The following is a 16,889-nucleotide window of genomic DNA, read 5'->3' on the forward strand; positions in this document are numbered from 1 at the left end:
CTTAACCTAAGTCACATCCTCTATTCCTGGGGCTGGAAGTAGATTACGTTCTTCCAGAGTCTCATGGATCCCAAAATAGTTTCTGGCCTGATAAGAAAGTGAAAAGGGAAAAGCAGATGCTGAGGAGGACATTAACCAAAGACCACGGTAACAGGTTAGACGGAGAGGCCATCCTTATGTGAAAAGCCACAACGGCCATATGCTTAACGGTTTTTCCATTTGAGAACCAGACAACATGCTGTTTAGGCCGAATTTGTTGCATCCAGTGTAATACGAATTTACTTTCATCAATAGGCATGAGAAACAATCATTAACCTTTGAATTATGTGATTTTATAAAGCGCTGAATTCTATACTTCGGTGCTCTCATGAGAGAAGCTTTTTGTTTATGCATTTTAGCCATTTTCAACATGCCCTAAATTGAAACAGAGAATGTATTTTTTTTTTCCTTCTAGTGTAAAATCGAATAAGCTACAGCACCCTGCAGGAAGTCAGTCTAGCCACAGCAAATCTGTACTTGTTTTTGTGAGAGGGGATGGGAAGAATGAATATTTGCCCCGTGGCATCAATTTCCTGTTTAATGTTCTCCAAAAGGCATTTGGAAAATGCCCAGCAACACAGATGTACATAAATACCATACATAACTTGTTTTCATGAGTGGAAAGAGGAGTCTGTAAAATTATGGTGAGGCTGGCTTACCCTCACCTGCTGGTAGCCGGTGAATCACTCCACCTTTAACTTAGTGATTTGGAGAATGGACGATTCCAGAGTGCGGCATTGGAAGGACAAGTGGTGTAGAAATAGCATGGCATTTAGCTTCGTAGCCCAAGTTCTTACTCATTTAAGGCTACTTTCATCCCAAAGTTCGCTTGTGCCTGCTGGAGGTGGCCTTCAGGTTGCCTGTAAGAAGTATATACATACCAGGACAGTTTTCTTTCTTTCTTTTTTTTTATAAATTTATTTTTTATTGGTGTTCAATTTACCAACATACAGAATAACACCCAGTGCTCATCCCGTCAAGTGCCCCCCTCAGTGCCCGTCACCCATCCACCCCCACCCCCCGCCCTCCTCCCCAGGACAGTTTTCTAAATAAATGAGCAAGCAAACAAAAAGCAACCCCCTAAAACAGAAACTCATCTGTAAGATTTGCAGAGACAGAAATTTGTTTTCAAACCACAGAAAAACATATGCACATACCACAGAGCATCGCTCAAGGTGTGGGCAGATGTGTTCTCATTTCTGTAGATCACATTACCCCAGACTACTCACACACCATTTTTGGACATCTTATTTAAAAGGTCATGGCTTGGTTGGAGAACCAAACTCTTTTATTTTTTCAGCAACTAACGCTTACGGCTACTACATGAATCAAGAAGAACTTGACATAGAAAAGAAGATTCAGACTAAAGAATCCAGTCTCTAACTCACCCTTCTTCTGGGCCACTTTCCTGCCTAACACAAGATGAGAAATAATAGTTACCGTCTGTTACACCTACTGAGGTGCTTAGGGAGGAATGTGTAAGAGAGGCCTTTAAATATCTCAGAGCTGATCCTTGTTACCCCCACAATTTGTCCATATCTCCCTACCTGTAGATGAAGAAACCGGACTTGGAGAAGATAAATACAGCCCAGGGCTACCCCAGAGCTGGTGGAGCCAGCATTGGAACCCATATCTGGCTGGCCCTAAGGTCCATGGTTTTTTTTTTTTTTTTTCTTCAAATTTAGAAATTATTAATTTAGGATTCATGATGAGCTTCAGAAGATTCACAGAGCCAAAAATGGAATGCAAGTATGTAAGTGTGTTTATACATGCTTTTTTTTCTTCCCCCTGGGGAGAGGGTCTAAAACTTTCATCAGGTTTATCAGCTGTATTTCCAGAGCCTGGCACAGTCTGGAATACAGTAGATAAATCATAAATACTGGTTCAATGAATAATATGGGCCCATGACACAAAAAGAGGTCAGTACCGCTGCTTTTATTACGTGCCTTTGTATTACTGTAGTTTGTTCTAGCATCTGTCCTATGGTTTAATGGATTTGAATTTCCAGTACAACTGGCTTTGTTGTGGATACATAAATGCATTCTTTTAAAAAGTAAAAAATACATAATTTAGTTGATAATTCATTTGAAACTATTTGATAATTACATTAAAATATTAAACATCTTTAGATGGTATTGTCTAAGGAGATGCTTTTTCTTGAATAAAGCATATTAACACACAGGACTGGAAACTATTTAGACCACTAATGAACCAAAATATAATGTGAGCTACAAATGTGAGCCACATTTGTAATTTTAAACTTTCTAATAGCCACATTAAAAAAGAATTTTTTTAAAAAGCAGGTAAAATTCATTTTATTTTTTAAAATTTATTTATCCATGAGAGACACACAGAGAGAGGCAGAGACACAGGCAGAGGGAGAAGCAGGCTCCCTGTGGGGAGAGCCCGAAGTGGGACTCAATCCCGGGACTCCGGGGTCACGCCCTGGGCTGAGCGGAAGGCAGACATCTGCTCAACCACTGAGCCACCCAGGCATCCCTATTTTTTTATTTTTTAAAATATTTTATTTATTATTTATTAGAGCGAGAGAATGAGAGCATGCACGCTGGAGAGAGCACAAGAGGAGAAGCTGCAGAGGCAGAGGGAGAAGCAAGCTCCCCACTGAGCAGGGAGCCCGTCATGGGGCTGGATCCCAGGACCCTGAGATCATGACCGAAGCTGCAGGCCAATGCTTAACTGACTGAGCCACCCAGGCGCCCTAAAATTAAAATTACTCATATCTTTTATTTAACACAATATGTCCAAAATACTCTGATTTTGCTTTGCAAGCAATATTGAAAGTTGCGAATGAGATATTTTACATTCTTTTTTTATTTTCCACATGAGGTCTTGGAAGTCCAGGGTGTGTTTCACACTCTCTTCCCACTGGCCTCGTTCGGCGCAGGGGCCTGTACCGGGTGGTTGACCGAGGGCCTTGGGGGTGGACCCACAGGAGGGAGGGAGCACGGGGGGCACGGCGGGGGGGCAGGCACTCCGAGATCCAAGACTCCGTGGCCAAAATTGTAGCTTTGTCAGTGATTATTAGGACGGGCTCTAGGAAACGGTGTGGAAGTCAGCATTTCAGCAGAACTGCTGGGCCCACAGTCACCTTCTTTTCTTGGTAACAGACGTGCAAATGTAGGGTGCACATTTAGGGGAAGATGTGATGCAGCGACTAGAGTTACGCCCAGTAATTATAATAATTTTATTCTTGTAACCACACCTAGAGCAAAGAACCTGCGTTAGGCCGGCTCGGGCCCGGGCCCGGGGGGAGAGGAGCAGTGCAGAGGTCCTGGGGTTGCATTCCTCCCTTTCGCAGGTCCGGGAAGGAGGCCTCCACGGGCCTGAGGTCACAGGCTGCAAGACTAGGCAAGGCCCTAAGAGCCCGGGAGCCTGCTCTGCACCCTGCCAAGGCTTCAGTCAGCTGCGAGCTTCTGGAGGCCGCACCGGGCCTTTGCACAGGGCGTGGTCCTGCCCTGGGTCTGGCCTGCCTCCCCGGGCCCAGCCGAGCACACCTACGACACCTCTGGCTTCTAGGCAGAGCAGCACCGTGCTCCACAAACACAACCTGACCTATCTTTGTCGGTGTAACGTATCTTGCAAAATTCCATTTCTTCCTCTAATTTTTTTTTTTTTTTTAGTTATTCAACACGACAAACATACATTTGTCATTCTCCGTAAGATACTGCTAATCCACTCGGGAGCTTACAGATTGGTTAGCAGTGCCACGCCGAGATTCCCAGGAATCGGGTTATTTGAATTCATATGGCAAGGTTTCCTTTGACCCTGGGTCTTAAGTTAAAAGCATTTGCTTTAAGCGAATGGTAGAGGATGTTTTAAAGTTTAAAGGAGAAAGGAAAAAAAAAAAAAAAAAGAAAGAAAAAAAAGAAAAATAAATAAATAAAGGAGAAAGAAAATACCACATATGTGAAGACTATACCCTGGGAAAAGGGAGATACTGTTTATTTAGGAAGCTCAGGGGTTCCTAAATATTATAAAACATTGACCAAGTAAGTTCAGATTGTCAGGATAGAATGAAATCCTACACTCATACCAGTATTTTCCGGGGGAGGTGCCAACGTGGTTGAGCAAAGTCTTTCCACCACCACGTTGTCACCACCGCTCTTAACCACCACCACCGCTGTCCCCGCCACGGTCAGCTTGCTCCTTCCCTTAGCCTTCAGGTAGTCCGGGAAAGGCCCCGGGGAAACAATGTTTTATGAGGAATTTCCTCTGCACTCAGGGCCGCGTCCTCCCACGTTCCTGGGTCATGGGATGGTATATACTGGCAAGTGCAGCATTTGTAAACCACTCCACAATCCAAACAACCTCTCGCTCCTCTAATGATGTGAAGCTATTTGCTGAGGTGGCCATCGACCAGCCTCGTGGAAGAGTCCAGAAAGCTATTAACCAGGGGGTGAAATTCAAGTCAGAGATGGCTGTGAACACCTCTGGGGAGTGATGAGACAGGAATTCTTAGGACTTAATTCATAAAGGAGAGCATTAGAGTGTGGAGGAGTGGACGGGTAGGCGGTGACTCACGTCCCTGCACAGGGTGCAACCTCAAAATAGTGACGTTGATCCTACAAAGTGTGTAGGAAGACCAGTCTCGGAACTGCAGTCACTACTCATGGATGATCCTTGACTCTAATTTCTAAGATGAATTCCTGAGATTGCTTTTGTAGAAGAATAGTGCTCTGCTCACAGTTTATGAGCAGAAACAGTAAGGAGGTTCATTCCTCGACATGTGTGATCTAGAGCAAGTTTCTTAATTCCCTGAGCCTCAGTAGCTTCCTCTGCAAAATGGGGATGATGCAGTATGAATTAGAAAATGCATAATTCGCTACATAGGACCTTGGACACCTATTGGGAGAGACGTTAATGTAGATTTTGTTTACTAAGAGAATGCTTGTCTTATCTCTATTAATCTTGCCTTTGTCCCCAGGAAATAGGTACTATTTTCACCCCCATTTTATAAATGAGGAAACTGAGGTTTAGTGAGGTTAAGGTCACACAGCTTGCAGAAAGACTGCTGCTTCATGTTTCATTGCTGTGCACAACTGGATTTCTTTACTATATAAACCGTATATTTGCAACGGCTTAGACACCAGTGGAAAATGAAGATCATTCAAACCCAATATAAATACATATAGATACATACAGAAAACATAAATACATACAGAAAAATTCACTAATCTGAAAACTGGGCCATTTCAAAGGACATGCAGCTTTATTACTTTCAAGTACATACAGCAACCAGAAAAATGCTAATAAGGGCTGGCAGTTCAGGCCCAGATTCAGTAAATAGATAAAAATGATTAGCATATCTAAGAAGTTCTGGTCTTGCCTACATTTTGAATAGAGCGTTTTATAAATAAAAGAAATCTCAAGTGTTAGAAAACAAGTTATTTTCTTTGGTAAGTAAATGCTTCTTTTCAAATATTATTTATACTATTCATTTACTTACTAAGCCACTTTTTCGTAGATAGTACAAAAGTACCCTTCAGCTCAGTCCCTGCACACATTATAAAAAAAACTAGAGATTAAAACGGTCTAAATTAAATGTTAAAATATTTTAATCAGATTAATGTATTTGCCCTTTAATTCTTTAGAATATCATGATCTGAATAAATGTAAATTGCTAAATGTTTTTCAAGTATTACGGCTATCCAAACTTCATAAAAAAGGTTTATTTTAGTATTAATATGAATGGCATAATATCTGCTATGTCCTCTGTTAATGTAGAAAATTTTTGAGGAATGTAATCTTTTCTCACATGAAATGTTTATGTCATTTATGACTACTCTTTATGCTAGGAAATGGAAAAATGGAGAAGAAAGTGTTCAGACAGTAGTCTTTGACAACAGGGTACTAAATCTGCCCTGGGCTATAGACTTGTGACTTCTATCCACTTTGGTTTACCAAGCAAAGCCCAACCTGGGTGTGGAATCTTGTGTGTGTGTGTGTGTGTGTGTGTGTGGAATCTTTTAGCTATTGCTGTTAATCCATGGAAAATATTTTAGTGTGATGTATTCTCCTTAAAAGTTAATAAATTGTTGCAAAAGGAATAATGGGATTTATTAAATATGGTGGTCCTGAACCATGCCAATTAGTTTGTGGTTTTGTGGGAATAAAGCAAACGTAGTTATCGGTATTGTAATAAGTGAGGGGCCCAGCAAGTTCCAGCTGTTGAACACGTGATTATTACTTAGGAGGACAAATGGCAATATTTTTCCATCTCTAGAGTACATTCTGCTCCTGATACGCCTGCATAACTGCAATGAACCTTTAGTGGGAGTTACACACAGAGGGAAAAGACCGAGGAACCACGTTTCTTTTCTGCTGCCCAACTGAAACTTCAGTTGGTTGATATCTGTCCAGAGTTAAATTTTCCATGGCACACTATAGTGACACCCTAGGGTTACTATTTGAATTCCATTTTGATAGAAGACTTTCTTTATAAAAGCCAACCAAATAGTATGGCTCTACACTCAACCGGGAGTCTGCTGGAAGATTCTCTTCCTCTTGCCCCTCGCCCTACTCATGCACGCACATGCTCTCTCTCTCTCCCTTGAATAAATAAATAAATCTTAAGAAAAAAAACATAATTGCTTTCCTCCTCAGTGGATTTGTCACCATGCAAAAATGTAGGTCTCAGGGCTCCTGGGTGGCTCAGTCAGTTAAGTATCTACCTTCGGCTCAGGTCATGATCCCAGGGTCCTGGGATGGAGCCCTGTATCGTGCTCCCCACTGAGTGGGGAGTCTGCGTCTCACCCTCACCCCTGCTCATGCTCTCCCTCCCTCTCACTCTTTCTCTCCCAAATAAATAAATAAATAAAATCTTTTAAAAATAAGAAATGTAGATCTCTTGTTGCCTGATCTATAATTCCAAGATTTCCAAAAATTTCCTGATTTTTAAACATTGCTAACTAATTTGAGTTTCACTAAGGCCCAATGAAACACATCTGTGGGCCTTATTCAACCTGAGGGCAGGCCTTTTGCAACCTGTGGTCTAGACCAACTCTTCCGTTTTGCAGATGCAGGAAACGGGCTCTCTGCCATTTAGCATCGTTCTCCAAAGCTTTTGTCACTTAACTACATCGTTCTCCAGTCCAAAGCTTTTGTCACTTAACTACAACTTCTCTCAATAAAAAAACAAATAGATGACTCAGAAAGAAAAAACAAAATGTAGTTATAAAGCAATATGTTAGAGGTTTTTTTTTTTTAAAAGCACAAGATGATATCGTGAAAGCAAATGGAGAAGAAATAAAAGAGGGCTCATGGTAGGAAGAATTCAAAAAGACTTTACAAGTGGCATTTGAGCTAGACTTTGAACGAAGTGACTAATACAAATCGATAAAAGATAACAACAAAGGGGATTTAGGTAGAGGAGAACAGAATGAAGAAAACACATAACCAAGAATTTGCAAATGGACATGTAAGACAATGCCCAGAACGGCTCGGCTTAATCAGGGAGTAGAAATTCTATCACCATAATTCATTCGGCAAATATTTCCTGGGCTCTCCTGTGTGCCAGGCACTATTGTAGGCCCTGTAGATAAAGCGGTGAACAAGAGAGCCACCTGGGTTCTTGGGAACTTTTTTTCCCTAGTGACACATGCGAAAAATAATATAAAGTACTATGAATAAAATAAAATTGAAAGATGTGAAAGTAGCATCTGTGAATGCACATTAGACAGGACAGTCAGGGAAGACTCCTCTGCGGGGATAGCGTGATGAGAGGAAGCCATTAGGCAATGGTCTGGGCTAAAAACGTTCAAGACAGAGAAGAAGGCTAGTGCAATGGGCCTAGGGTGGAAAGAACAAAAAGAAATGTGAGTTGTGGCAAGGATGATAGGAAAAAAGGTTAAAAGGACACTTATTAGCCTTTGGTAAGGAGTCTGGAGTGATGAGGTTTCCCACAGGGAAGCTGCATAATTTGATTATATATAGATCATTTCTGATAAGAAAGCATAATTTCAAAAGAAAAGGAGGTGGATAATGGAAGTTCTTGAATGGAAGCTGATGGAATACATTTAATTTGGGGGGAATGCTGTAGCTTTTAGCGGGCAGAAGAACAGCAGCAAAAATGGTGACTCTGTGGATGAGCATCTATTCTGACTGCTGAGTGCCCATAGGTTGGGATCAGGAGCTTTGGCTTTTGTGCAAGTCCAGGTATAAGGGAGGATTGAGATTCCATCAGGAATGATGGAAACGAAGAGGGGAAAAGGAGAATCATAAACACTAAACAGAATGAACTGATATAAGTCAAAACAACCAGAAAAAAAAAATCAAAACAAAAAAACATTTGGAATTGTTTTAAAATAATTGAAAGAAATACTTTCAAATTTTCCTGAATGGCCTAAGCCTCTCAGAATTTCCTTGAAGAAGGAATTTGAATTTTTCATGATGAGCATTGAGGTACATGTGTAATGCTTACAAAAGCAATAGTGATTTTCCTCAAAATCAAAACAAAACAGAAAAAAAAAAAAAAAAAACAACAACAACAACAAAACAACCAGAAGAGGAAAACAGTTGCGAGGATCTCTTAAGTTTCAGAATTGGAAGCCATTTTGGAAGCAGCCTTGATAACGAAAATAGGAGAGAATTTATCAAGATCTTGACCCTTACTGCATTGTAAGATATCTATTATAAGCAATAAGAAATTCAAAATTAGAGAGGCCTTGCAGGTGATAGTTGAGGGCAGGAGGGAGGTTTGGAGCTATTCTTTGTATCAACAGGGACCACGTTTGCTATTCAAAATGCCAAATTGTACCTTCCAATAATCTACACCGTGTAATACGAACATGAAAAAAGCAGTCTTCTTCCCACGGCTTCATAATATTAGCATTATTAAGAGTAGAAAACAGTATCTGGATGCTTTCTCTGCCTCTATACATAGAATGATAGAATGGTAAAAAAAAAAAAAAGAGCAGGAAATAGAGAAATGCCTTTATAAAAGTCAAATTCTGGGTTGCTATTTTTAATAGTTTTATTAATAGTTTATTTAATTAAACTATATGAATTAATAGTTCATATTACATTTTTATTAATAGTTTAATTAATTAAACTATATGAATTAATAGTTCATATTACATTTTTATTAATAGTTTAATTAATTAAACTATATGAATTAATAATTCATATTACATTTAGCTGTATCTGAATTTCAATAGAAAAGGGAAAAGACAAAAACAGAAGGGAAAAAAGACGGATTAAAGTGTCAGAAAACACTTCAAGCCATTGGACTTCGGCTTCTAAGTTATGCTACCGTATACCAGGCGTCCTAATTTTCATGGTTTGGGAGATGTTGATCAGCTTTATTTGGGTTACGTTAAGATAAACGTTTAACACTTCATCTGACGTGTTACTCTTGTCAACCCTCCTTGTTTAATCTAATTCATTTACAACCGATGGAGTAGCTCTCTACCGCGAGGACACGTTTTCTATCGAAATATGCTAAGAACTAACAAAGAGAACGTAGGCCGGGCGGGGGTCCGCAGCACCCTGGTGTGCATGAACTTCAGTGACTACACTGAAGTCAAGGAACACAAGTGCCCCAATAACACGGTTCAGATTTTAGTCACCGCGCTGTACGGCATCTTCACTGTATTTGCATGAAGCACAAACTTTGCTCCTAGCACGTCGGCACACAAATCACTATGTAAATAACAGATGTGAATCATGATCCATGACCAACCACTTCCTTGAAGGTCTGTATGGTCACCTGCATCTGTTATTTATTCAGTTCACCCACAGAGAGCAAAGTGTGCAGTTGTCTCCTGGTGTCCCAGTGATAACCCCCTGTGACATTTCACAGGAATAGTTCATCAAAGGAGTGAACGAATTGGCCAACAAAGATGGAAGTGAGGCAAATAAATGAAAAGTAAATTCTGAATGCGATGGAAATGGAGTTCTAGAAGAAATCGCTGGCCGTGGCGGTGTTGACACCAGGGCGGTGTGAGCCTCTGGACGTGCAGCCAGGCACCCGGCGGAGCCAACTTACTGACATCAGTGGAGAAAGTGGCTGTGATGAAGGGATGCTGATGTCCCAGAGGAAGTGACTCCAGGAAAATACTTACGTTAAAGAAACTCTTGGAGGTATTTCAGGGCACCGAACGTGCAAAGGATAAAGTGTCGGAAGCGAATCTAGATTTAGAAAGGAATGTGACAATTTTGCCAGGGCATCGAAAAGATGTGTAGCGAGTTAGATGATGAGAAGAAAGCAAGTGCTGCTGAAATGCTTCTTGATGCTTTTTCACAAGGAAGTAAAATACTTTAATTCTCGATGTTTTTAAGGTTTTGACTTCTTGTTTACTGAATTTTAGTTTTTTTACTTCTTTTTTTTCCCATTTCCCAATACATTTATAACTGACCTTGAACGAGTGTTCAATGTTTTCACAGAAGTTTTTAAAGATCTTGGAATAATTGTAATTTTTCCTATTGATTATTAAGATTACTTTGCACGGCTTTAGCTTACAGAGGTCATTTTTATAGGCTCACATTGCCGTGGCTGGCCTATAAAGTGAGGTCTGCCTATACTTAATTATATTATATGCAGGTCAGCATTTACATATATTTTGTATATTTTGACTCCAACCGGATTTTAAGTCGCTCAATTATAGAAATAAGGCAAAGCAAACCCTTCACTTGCACATTGCCTGCTCCGCCTGGCATAGCACTGAATGTCTGGTAAATGCTTAAATAGTACTTATTGGTTCACTGTGTATGTGGAATAATAGGGTTTTCATAAAGTGTCAAGTCATAGTAATAAATGTTATTCCTTTCATTAGAATGTAAGCTTTCCCCCATTTTACTTTCCACTGTTAGGGCAACTAAATATGAGTCCCAGGTTGTATCCTACTGTTTTCAGGGTATATTGTTCCATTGAAGGAAGATGCAGATGATGGCTTGTGGATTTGCTTTGTGCACAGCCTTACAGTCCTACAGGCAGCCCTGATGCCCACCCCTAGCACCTAAAACCATGCCAAAGTACATGATAAATATTTATTGAATTCATGTAATTCATAATAATTACTAGGACTGTGCACTACATGTTATTTTGTACCAGATGTCTATGGCTCCCATTTTGTAGGTGACAAAAACTTGACTTGGAGATTGATTCAGCCAGCAAGGGCATGCTAGAGCCAGAATTTGAATCCAAGGCTGTCCGACTCCAGCGTGCCTTGGTCACCACAATGATAATAAACTGACACCAGTGACACCAAGTGATGTCCAAATGAATTAGAGACAAAAAGGTAAAGTAATTAAAAAAATCTCTCCCAATTCATGTCCTATCACAGGCCTACTTGGACAAGGGGAGTACCTCGCATCAAATTTATTTTTGCATTACTTTACATTTATAATTTCCTTCATGATATTCCTTTTTTTAAACACCAATTTTTAAAAAGAATCCCCAAAAAGCATTTCCCATGATAGTAGCTTAGGGCAGAAACGGCCAAAAATCATATTATTATTTAAAACAATATTATTATTGTTTAAACTATTATTATTTAAAACAATCTAAATTTACAAGCCACTTCAGGAAGCTATCTTGGTATATAAAAGAACATGTGTGTGTGCGTAACACCTCTTACATTTTAAGAAGTTTATGTCTAAAAAAAATCATTTGGTTTTCAGCTTGAGCATTTCCCCACAGTAGGGCTTTATCCGTCCTTCTTGGCTGGTAAACTATTGATTGCGGGGCGAGAGCATCGGCGTCTTGCTCTGGTGGCCTGGCCCAGGGGACCCCCCAGGGGAAGGCCCACTCCCCGGGGACCTGAGGGGGCCCTGCGCCGGGTCCCTCGGCAAAGGCCTCCACTTCACCCTTGTTTTCCTTCTCTTTGTATATAATAAAATACTCCTTTGACTACTCTTCTCGGTGGATTGACGTGTGTGGTCTTTGGTGGGAAGGGTTGGTTCGAATCCACCAGGGAGCGGAGCATGGCTTGCGGTGGCTGCGCCCCTCGCCTTCTCTCCGTGGCCCACGCCCTATCCACACCGTCTCCCGGGGGCTGTGCTACCAGGCCTTTAGGGTTTGGCATCTGCTCTGCACTTGGACGTCTTGCGGGCCGCTCGCCGGGCCCTTTGCCTGCAGGTCACCCTCCCTTTCTTCCAATCCTCACACTCTTCTTCCTTTCTCTCAAAGCTGGAAGACCTGTTACCTTCCATCCCGTTTAGTGACTGCTCAGGTGACAGATTGTGAAGAAGCGACTAGACAAAGGGCAGAGGTTTGGGCCTCCAGGGGCGAGGCGTTGTGGGAAAGCGACCAGGAAACGTGGGAGGGAAGCTAATCGAAGACAAAGATGACTTAAATAAGATTCGTTTGTGCAGGCTCCTCTTGGCATCAACTCCCCATCTCCAGCGATAAGAACTTTCGAGGCTTCCTGGGACCAGCAGGGCATCTTTCTCACGGGAAGTCTATGCCCTGCTTTTTCGAAAGGGAGAAGGGAGGGGGCCCTTCCTGCAGCTGCTGTTTTGCAATTGCCTTTGGCTCTAAATAACCAGTGTGCAAACCAGCACATTTGGGGGTGCATGTTCTGATCCCCTCACGATGAAGGCAGCAAATGGGGACCATGACGGGGCAGATACATGCTAGCTTGGAAGAAGTGGTTGTGGGGGGTGCTTGGGGGGCACAGTTGGTGAAGCATATACCTCCTGGTTCCAGCTCAGATCGTGAGCTCCGGGGGGTTGTGAGATCAAGTCCCGCCTTGGGCTCCGTGCTCGGCGCGGAGTCTGCTGGGGATGCTTTCTCCCTCTGCCTCTCCCCCCATAAAATAAAGAAATCTTAAAAAAGAAAAAAAGAAGGAGTAGTTAGGGAAAATCTTTCTTAGGAAATGCCTTTGCTCTGAGAACTGACAGATGATATCTTGGACAGTTCAAGATTCCCAAGAAAGAAGTTGGGGGTGGAGGGAAGAGCAAAGCTACCCTACGGCAGCAGTGAGCCAGCTGGTCCTGCTAGAGAAGGGAAAGAAGGCCAGAGGGAGCAGAGAGGGGTGAGCCGGGGTGAGCGGAGGAAGTGAGGCCAGGGACTAGTCAGAGTCGGGATCCTCTGGGGCCTCCGGGGCCCCTGGGGAGGAATTTGGATCTTACTGTAAGTGTAATGGGGAACCACTGGAGGACTTAAACAGGAGAGTGGCACAGCCACTGTATTGTTTGTTTATATTTATTTTTTGCTTTCCCTGGGGTAGTTTATGTTCTACTTAGGATTTAGAAGTAAACGTAAGAGAACAAGTGTAGTAACTGCAAACGGGACAATTTATAAGAGAAAACAACCCCCTAAGTTGAATAATCAATTGACAGATAGCTGGTGTGTTCTAAAAAGGTCATTCAGAATACGTGTGCAGAATAGATTTTAGGAGGTGACATGGTAGGTGCAAGAGGTCGGGGTGGGAGGTGAACACCGTAGTCTGTGAGAGGGGATGGTGGCTGGCCCCAGTGGTAGCCGTAGAGGTGGGAAGATGTACACAGACTCGGAATATGGTTCAGAAGTAGAACTACCAGGACTTGCGGAAGTCAAGTAGATAAATACAGGAGAAAGTGGAAAGGAAGGAATAAGAAATGGCTCTTAAGATTTGGGCTTGGCCCCCGTCGTGTGTTCACTGAGCTAGGGAAGGGCAGGGGCTGGAATGAAGAGTCCTACGGGTGCATGCTCAGTGTGAGATGCTGTGAGCTACCCCAGCGGAGGTGTATAGGGCTTGGACTTCAAGTCACAACTCTTGCCCCTATGTTTGGAGAAAAACCTAAATGGCCAATAGCTTATTTTATTTTATTTTATTTTATTTTATTTTATTTTATTTTATTTTATTTTTATTTTTTATTGGTGTTCAATTTGCCAACATATAGAATAACACCCAGTGCTCATCCCATCAAGTGCCCCCCTCAGTGAAGGGCCAATAGCTTAAGAGAAATAACAATACATCTGTTTGGAATTAGAATTACACCTTCATTTACTAATGTCCGGGTCAGCTGCCTCAGTCTGGAAAGCAAATAACTGGGGACAGCCAGTGGACAGGAGGGGACCCTTTGGACATGTGCTTCAGGTAGATCAGCTCAAGTGTTTCTGAGCAGGATTCTCAAAGTCTGTGTCCGGGAATGTTGCAAACAATCTCCCGGTGGTTTCTGACGTTAGACCAATGGGATTTAAATCCCAGCTCCAACACGTGCTAATTTTATGATTGTGACAAGTTATTTAAATCTCTTGTCGGGTTTCTTGGGTGTAAAAGGGAGATAATACCCACCGTACAGGGAGGATTTCATCAGCAGCCTCTTTTGTCTTATGTGGATCTCATGTGGAAGGAGACATGAGAGCAGTGAAGGTTTGTCTGTGGCTCCCAAATCTGGCCTAGACCTGAGCTGGATTGGCCCAAGGGGCCCTGGAGAAGGTGCTCAGTGTGGCACCACAGGAAGGCCTGAGCCCTTCTCATCACCCTCTCCACTCTGAGATGTGCTATGAAGATTGGGAGGCCCACCCAGCTGGCAACCTGGGAGTGGAGATCATGTAATAAGCTCAGAGGAGGGTGTGGAGTTGATCCTGTCTTTGCCTGGGGCCATTAAGACATGCCTGGAGAAAGAGATGCGGATTTGTTGTTCACAGATGCCCCTAACGCAGTGATTCTCAAATTAGTGTGCATTGGAATCCCCTGGAGGACTTGTTGAAGCAGATTGCTGGGCCCCACTCCCAGAATTTTAAATTCAGTAGGTGTTGGGTGAGGCCCAAGAATTTGCATTCTAACAAATTTCCAGATGATGCTGATGCTTGAAGGACCACACTTCAAAGGAACCACTGCCCTCCTGCATCCCAGAGACCTGGGCAGGACGTGCGAGCTGGTGTGGACAGGAGTTAACCATGTTGGAAAAACATTATGCTGTGAGAAAAGAAACCCTATCTGCCAAGACACCAAGAGGACCGCCGAAGTGTAACAGTGAAAACAACGTTCTCATCGGTGGGGAAAACCTACCTCTAAATACAACTTCTCTCCGCTCTGGAGAGATTATAATCCGACATCAACTGGATCCAAAGCACAGATAAAACGAAGAATCTAGGAAAATAGGAAATTGCCCTAAAAGCACCTCCCTGGGAGCTCAATGCCTGTCCCGGACCCGGCTTCCCTAGCTGGAACCCCTGCATCCCCCCTAGATTGAGTCTGACCACGGGAATCGGCCCAGGCAGTAGGCAGGGCCTGAATTACCACAACTCCCACGTGCCCTCTAAAACAGTTCCTTCCTCATGGAGATGTGTGTGGGGGCCTTAGGAATTCCATCTGGGCCTTCGATCCTACTGCAAGCAGTCATACTTGGCCCAGAGGCGAGAGAAGCATCGGCTTTACTCTTAGTCCTAGCCCTCAAATACTGCTTCATTTCTAGTCTACGGACAATGAAGAATAAGGTACTTTATTATTATTTTTTTTTAAGATTTATTTATTCATGAGAGACAGAGAGAGAGAGAGAGGCAGAGACACAGGCAGAGGGAGAAGCAGGCTCCCTGCGGGGGCCCCGATGGGGGGACTCGATCCCAGGACCCCGGGGTCATGACCTGGGCCGAAGGCAGACGCTCAACCACTGAGCCTCCCAGGTGCCCCAGAATAAGGTACTTTAGTTCACTCTGCATTGTGTCCCCTTTTCCCCCTCCTACTTCCTGAAGGAACCCTTGCGTAGGTCTCCCCTGACACTGGCTCCTCTGGTCAGAGCCCGGATTGTTCCCCCCCGAAATCTTCCTGATGTTTGAATGGTTCCAAAAGCTCCTGTGTCATGGTGCAGCAATACCCTCAACGCCCCCTTACCCCTTGCCCCCCTCGCCAAACATTTCTTTTTTTTTTTTAAAGATTTTTTAAAATTTTTATTTATTTATGATAGTCACAGAGAGAGAGAGAGAGGCAGAGACACAGGCAGAGGGAGAAGTAGGCTCCATGCACCGGGAGCCCGATGTGGGATTCAATCCCGGGTCTCCAGGATCGCGCCCTGGGCCAAAGGCAGGCGCCAAACCGCTGCGCCACCCAGGGATCCCTCGCCAAACATTTCTACTGCTGCTCTCTCTTTCTCCGCTTTCTGGAGTTAATGGTTTTATCCATCGGGTCAAGCTACCTTATGCTGCAATAACAAATGAGCCTTTTACTTTAGTGGCTTACAACAACAAAAGTTGTTTTCTGATTTCTCAGGTTAACAACAGATCAGCTTTTGTTCCGTGTCATCTTTATTTTGAGCCTTGGGCTGAAGGAGCAATGCCCACCTGCGACACATTGATCATTTTATGAGAGAGAAAAGCAATGGGAGAACCATGCAATGCTTTTTTTTTTTTATAAAATATTTTATTTATTTATTCATGAGAGACAGAGTGAGGCAGAGACACAGGCGGAGGGAGAAGCAGGCTCCATGCGGGGAGCCCCGGGACCCCGGAGTCATGCCCTGGGCCGAAGGCAGCCACTCCACCGCTGAGCCCCCCAGGCGCCCCTATGCAATGGTTTTTAAAGCTTCTGCTAGGAGTGTCACATGCCTTTTCTACTCAAATTTCATTTGTCGAAGCAAGTCGGAGAGCCAACATAATATTGGGGTGTGGGAAGTGTAATCTCTTAGGACAGTCCCTCCTACAAAATCATCCTCCCTTGTTGGGAGGGGCTGGTAGAGAGGAGCTGGACTGGATTTGTTTTTACAAACTGATAACAAATTAAACTCTAACTTAATGGGCACCTAAAAAAATCCAAGTTAGTAGTGATCTGCTCCACTCTTCCCTTTTGACTTTTGCAGCCTCCCTGGATTTCCTGGCCACTCCACCCACTTTCTTCCTGTCATTCAAGTCATAGTCACCTTCTCTGGACTCTACAGTCTTAAACTTTGATTGAAAGGTTGAGAAA

The sequence above is a fragment of the Vulpes lagopus genome, chromosome 19 (assembly GCF_018345385.1).
Source record: "Vulpes lagopus strain Blue_001 chromosome 19, ASM1834538v1, whole genome shotgun sequence".
Lineage (NCBI taxonomy): Eukaryota > Metazoa > Chordata > Mammalia > Carnivora > Canidae > Vulpes > Vulpes lagopus.